This window comes from Acipenser ruthenus, chromosome 9 (assembly GCF_902713425.1).
Source record: "Acipenser ruthenus chromosome 9, fAciRut3.2 maternal haplotype, whole genome shotgun sequence".
In the NCBI taxonomy this organism is placed as follows: Eukaryota; Metazoa; Chordata; class Actinopteri; order Acipenseriformes; family Acipenseridae; genus Acipenser; species Acipenser ruthenus.
This window is the reverse complement of record NC_081197.1, coordinates 32,139,129-32,145,129: the sequence shown is the minus strand read 5'-3', so window position 1 is coordinate 32,145,129 and position 6,001 is coordinate 32,139,129. Positions and strand designations below refer to the sequence as shown.

Genomic DNA, 6,001 nt, shown 5'->3' with positions numbered 1-6,001 from the left:
GTGTGTGTGTTTGTATGTTGTCTTTCAATATAACAGGCCATCTGAATTTAGTTTTATTGAGTGATTGATTTTTACTGCATAAAAGTTATTTTAGACGAACAATGAATTGACAACAGAACTGGCAGAAGGCACAGGTGGTGTTGTCCATCCATCAACAGTCCAAAGCACCATTGTTCGATAGTCCAATTTCTGTGTTCTTGTGCATATTTTAGCCTTTTAGTCTTGTTCCCCTTTAACAGAGGTATTCTTACTGCGACACATCCTTTCAGTCTTGATTTCAAGAGTGACCTTCGTACTGTTAATTTGATGGACAAAAACACTTGTGCCTTCTGCCAGTTCTTTCAATTCAATTCCTTAAGGATATTATCTTCAAGTATTGCTCATCCTTGTTAGACAGCTTTTTGGGTTTTCCAGTCCTGGGTTTGTCAATTACAGATGATGTTTCTCTGTACTTGTTGATTATGCTTTGGATACCACACCTTGAAAATGGAGTGATGCGAACTATTTCACTCAGTGTTTTTCCTTCTTTATCCAAGTCAAAGTTGTTATAATAGTAGAAAACACTAGTGGAGACTTTGAGTAAATTGTTAATGCTCATAATGTATCAGAGTAGAAAAATGCAACATGTCTAAGACTTTTGCACAGCAGTGTATATATGGATGTCTACTGGCACCAGAATTTAATGTTGCTGGCGCTATATGAGGTACCCTGGCTCAAGAATCTAGTGCCAAATTTGCACCCCTGAGTAAGTGTTGACATTGGGCTTGTCTCCAAGCAGGCCATTACAGGAACTAAAGCTATGCTAACAACTCAAGCATCAACACCAGTGTCCAGTCGATCACAGGGCTTAAAGTTTCTTTTTTGGATGTGAACCATTGAAAGTCCAAAGCCTGTGTTATAGTGGAGAGACAATGAGTGAACTTTTTTTTTTCATTGGTGTAGTTTGAATGAGGGTACTTTTTAATAAAGTTCTCTCAATACTGATAAAAAATGATTCTGCATTTCTGTGATTATCCTTCCACAGTCACAGTATACAGTGCAGTGTTGATTTATTTTTTTAAAAGATGAGAGAATCTTGCTTGGGCAGGCTGTATACAAGTAACAGTGCCCAACACAGAGGAGACAGCAAAACTTGGACACCAATTTAATAACATTTTAAAAAACAACTTTAATGTACATAAACAAATGGCTGGCAACAGCCTTCGATCTGTGAACTATCATTACACAAACGATTGTTTCTGTTTCAGCACACTCCTACAATATAAAAAAGTGCTCTTAGTTAAGTTATTGGTGTGGCAACATTATAGAAATAACGTGATGCAAAGGCGCTGAACAGCATAAGGTACTGCATGCCTGTTTGTTGAATGTATAATGGGTAATAGCAAAACATTTTGATATGGGAATAAAAAGTGGATGCTAGATAAGTCAGAGCAACTGGATAATCATCTCTGATAGCTACTAATCATTGCATGCTCAGGAACAACTGGTGACTGATTGGGAAACTGATCCCTGAAAGGCATCAGTCAATATGCACAATAACCCAAATGCTGATTGCTGTGATTAAGCAAGCAGGATCGAAGGCACAGACGATACATGCTCTCATAATTGACTTTGTTGTGTGCACTCGTAATAAACTCTATACTGTATTACTGTATTATCATAACAGCTGAGCAAGTTCAACTTGGCCTCTTTCGTGGCTTTTGCTCTATACTTGTATGACAGGTTGACCTCGCAAAGACTGACTAGATTTGACTTTTTATTTCACTAACCCATACCAAAAAAAAGTTGCTTCCCAACTATATTGAAACCTACCGTGTGCATCAAAGCTTCTGTTACAATTACCAGAAGTCCATGGAGCCAGCTATAAACAGTAACAAAATTTATAAGCCATGCAAGTTTTTTTTAATCTAAAATGTAACAGGCAGGCCAGATATAGGTGTAAGAAACCCCAGATGCCAAGGCAACTAACCGTTAAACTGCCATTGGTATTTTTAGTTTTTATTGCTTGTCTTTTACCATCGCCATATAGATTCTTCACCTCTGTATCTGGGAACTCTGCAAGAAGAGTGGTGTCAAAAGTGTTTTTTAACATCTCAGCAAATTTGTAGTCTGTCCTAAACCGATATTTGTTTGACCACAAAAGCACCGTGCCTGGCAGAAATGCTCCATTGTGATGAGCAGTTCATCCAGGCAGTTGTGATGGTATACACCATCAGCTGCAAGAACAACTTTGTATCGGTGTGGCAAAGTGGTTAACAGTGTGCAGGTCATCAACAATCAGACAAACAACGATAATCCAGGTGCAATGAATGTTTCATTGTATAATCCAATGCCTGATGGCTAGGGTCACGGAAAATTCACTGTACTTTTTCAAGAAATTCACGAATGACAATATTTGAAATATTTTAACATTTAATGGTAGCTGAGTCAACATTTACATTGTAACATTTAAAACAATTTTTAAAATGTAACAAACAAGGGTCATTTAAATGTGTTGGCTGAAAAAAGTAACAAGCAGACAAAACTGATTAAAAAACAAAATGACAAATTCGGCAACATTGTCGAGTTTTTTTGTAAACGTTTAAAAGTTAGGCTATGTTCATACAGTAATTAAACAGACTGTGTTGTATAGCGTTATGCTGACTTTGAAAAACAAAATGTTAAAAACAGGATAAGTGCAAATGACAAAACCGAAACTTTGTGTTTTTCTTTACACACTAAATTATATATGACGTTTTAAAACCACATAAAATCGTGCTACTTGAGCGAATCAACCTATACAAAATAATCTGAAGAACAAGAACAGGAAAAACAAGAAGAAATTGTATGTGACTTTTTATCCATGTAACGTGTTTTGCACACACACACAAAATAATGACCTTGCCCTTGAGCAGAAAACTAGTTATTTGTTGAAGGCCAGCATCGTGGTTTGTCTTTGTGGTGAAAAACCTGTCCATATGTGGAAACTGCTCGTTCTGCATCCACAGAGTTTGGTGGAATTGACAAAAAGCAGCGTGCAATTTTTGCCATGTTTGGGAATCTGATTTCAGACCTCACCCAGAAATCAACAATATTGTCATTTTTGTTTTACACGGTAGGCAGTCAAATACACGATTTCCGTGAAATCGTGAATTTTCTGTGGCCCTATTGATGGCTAACAGCAGTAAACAATAACAGTGTTAATGAAGCAATACAGTGGCGTGTATTGCTTATTTGTAATCTGCGGGTTTGCCCCGAAATAATAACAGTCCCGTTTCAGTTCACTCATACGTAACACAAGTCCACAGTCCGTGCTCTACCGTGCTCTAGTGCTCCTGGTGAATACAGTTCTTTAAATACAACAAAAGTGCAGTGTTGTTGATCCGGGTTTAGTGCTGGCCTTTGGCGACAGCTCCGGATTGTGTTAGCCGTCCAAATAATTACAAACAGTATTATTAACGACAAACAAAAACAAAACACTCATGTTTTACGTACAGGTTCTCCTTCTGGTCATTTAACGTAACCATTCAAAAAGGAACAGAACACATCACTACATCCCCTTTTTATAACATCACCCATAACCCCTTGGTCAACAAGCGCATCCGCTCCTCCAATCCACGGATGCCACACCATTTCATTGGTTTCGTGTACCGTAGCTCTGCCCCCTTTCTAGATGTCCGACTTCCACCTAACCCTGGGAATAAACTGTCGTGCCATTTAGTCCAGGGTATTCTGTTCCCTTTATGCAGCTGCCTCGCAGGTCGGGAAGGAGATCTAACACCAAGAATAATTCGATCTCTTTCACAATCAGTAAACAGATTTGGGGTAGGCTTCCTCCAGTTTACTCACCCCATTCTAACTCAGCCACCTGGGGAAGATATCTGCACTTTCCTCTGGTGTTCCTATTCAAATTCGTTCTTAGATTTTCAAGGCAGGCAGATCAGTAGCTGTGACCCAGGCACCTGAGGATAGACACTAACATCATCATCAGCAAATACAGACAGATCAAAAAATCATACACAGGAGTATGTCATCTAAATCCTGCTGCTATCGATGTCCATATTACTATTATTTGTGTTTCCCCCCATACAATATACAATACAAACAAACCATAAATACCTTTTTAACAGATCTGTACTGGAGCAAGTTTACACATTTAAAGGAGATGGTATTAGGGTGCTCCACAGTCCAGATCTTGCGCACCCAAATGCTACTTTATGTAAGGCAGTCCAAGATTTGTGCTTATCTGGGTCCTGCACTCCAGCTGGCAGTCCTAAGGATTAAAAAATGTACAAAATACTGATTTACCAAGCAAGCAAGCCACTATGGAGAGCAATCCTGTTCCGGCTCCTATTTCCAGGGCCGCTTTGTCTCTGAGATTAAACTGGTGCTGGTTGTTCTCCAGAAACTGACACAAAGCCAGTGCCTGAAAAAACAAACCGCAGTAAATGAGCAGATTGCGCTGCCTAATACACATTGGTTCGCATGATGAGGCTGTGTGGTCCAGTGGTTAAAGAAAAGGGCTTGTAACCAGGAGGACCCCTGTTCAAATCCCACCTCAGCCACTGACTCATTGTGTGACCCTGAGCAAGTCACTTAACCTCCTTGTGCTCCGTCTTTTGGGTGAGATGTAATTGTAAGTGACTCTGCAGTTGATGCATAGTTCACACAACCTAGTGTCTGTAAGTCGCCTTGGATAAAGGCATCTGCTAAATAAACTAATAATAATATAAATACTGTACTCGAAACAATGTGCCATTTTTCCTAAAAGGCTTTATTTTCCCCAAGCAAAGGGAATACAATGGAGGTATTCAATTTACAGTATGATGCGAATATAACAGTTATAACTAATATCAATTAGAATTTAAAAATCACACACAGGAATAGGTATAACCCCTTCACCTTTCTGTGTTAAGATATATTTTTCTAAATATATATACTGTACATGTATTACATACAGGTACTTGTATACTTGAAGCACCCTGCAAATATTTATCTCTTACATAAATACACTTTAATATATAGCCTGAAAACGGATTTATCATAATAACATATTCATTGTTTATATACCAGTATTATCATTTTCTACTTGTATTGATGTTATTATTTATTTATTTGGCAGCTTTTATCCAAGGCGACTTGCAGGTGTTATAAGGGCAGTGTGGGGTTACAATGCAGAATCAATATTTAAATACAGTATAGTTTACAGTAAGTGTAATTGATATACTAATAAAATACAATATGAAATAAGATGCAAATCGTGGTTACTAGATCATAGTCACAGATTAGTTCATTGTAATATACTTCTTTTAGGGAACACAAAATCTAAGTTGGATCAAAAATAAAAAATTTGCATCCTAACCCGGCAGACACAGGGCGCAAGGCAGCACTACACCCTGGATGGGACGCCAGTCCATCGCAGGGCAACTAAGGGGCAATTTAGAAAGGCCAATCCACCTAGCCAGCATGTCTTTGGACTGTGGGAGGAAACTGGAGTACCAAGAGAAAAACCACGCAAACACGGGGAGAACATGCAATCTCCACACAGACCCCTGAGGCCAGAATCGAACCCAGGACCCTGGAGCTGTGAGACAGCAGTGCTAACCACCACGCCATCGTGCCGCCCTGCTGTTATTGTGTTAGGGGTTATTTCTGGAACCACCTGATATTTTTTCAGACCACAGGTGGTGTACCTCCATGTGAGACAATATACAGAATTGTACAACCCTAGCATGCCTGATTCATTATAAAAGTGAGCCACCTGCTGGGCAGTTAGTGTGCTGAACAGGACATTAAATAAAGGCTCATCATCCTTTAGAGACTGACACCCCAAGAGGATTGTGTTATGTACTGTCAAATTAGTACAACAACATGGACTATCACTTACATTATTATTATTATTATTAGTAGTAATAGTAGTAGTTTTGCTTGTTCATTATAACAGTTACCTTGAAGATGTTAATGTGAAATCACCTAAGCACTGCTAAAATGAGACAAAAACCGATGAGACGATACTTGATCT

At 38.8% G+C, this 6,001-nt stretch overlaps 1 pseudogene; it reads right to left on the bottom strand.

The window, feature by feature from the left end:
* Positions 1–1,243: 1,243 nt before the first annotated feature.
* LOC131737956 (protein-lysine methyltransferase METTL21C-like) lies at positions 1,244–4,991 on the bottom strand (annotated as a pseudogene).
* Positions 4,992–6,001: the final 1,010 nt, after the last annotated feature.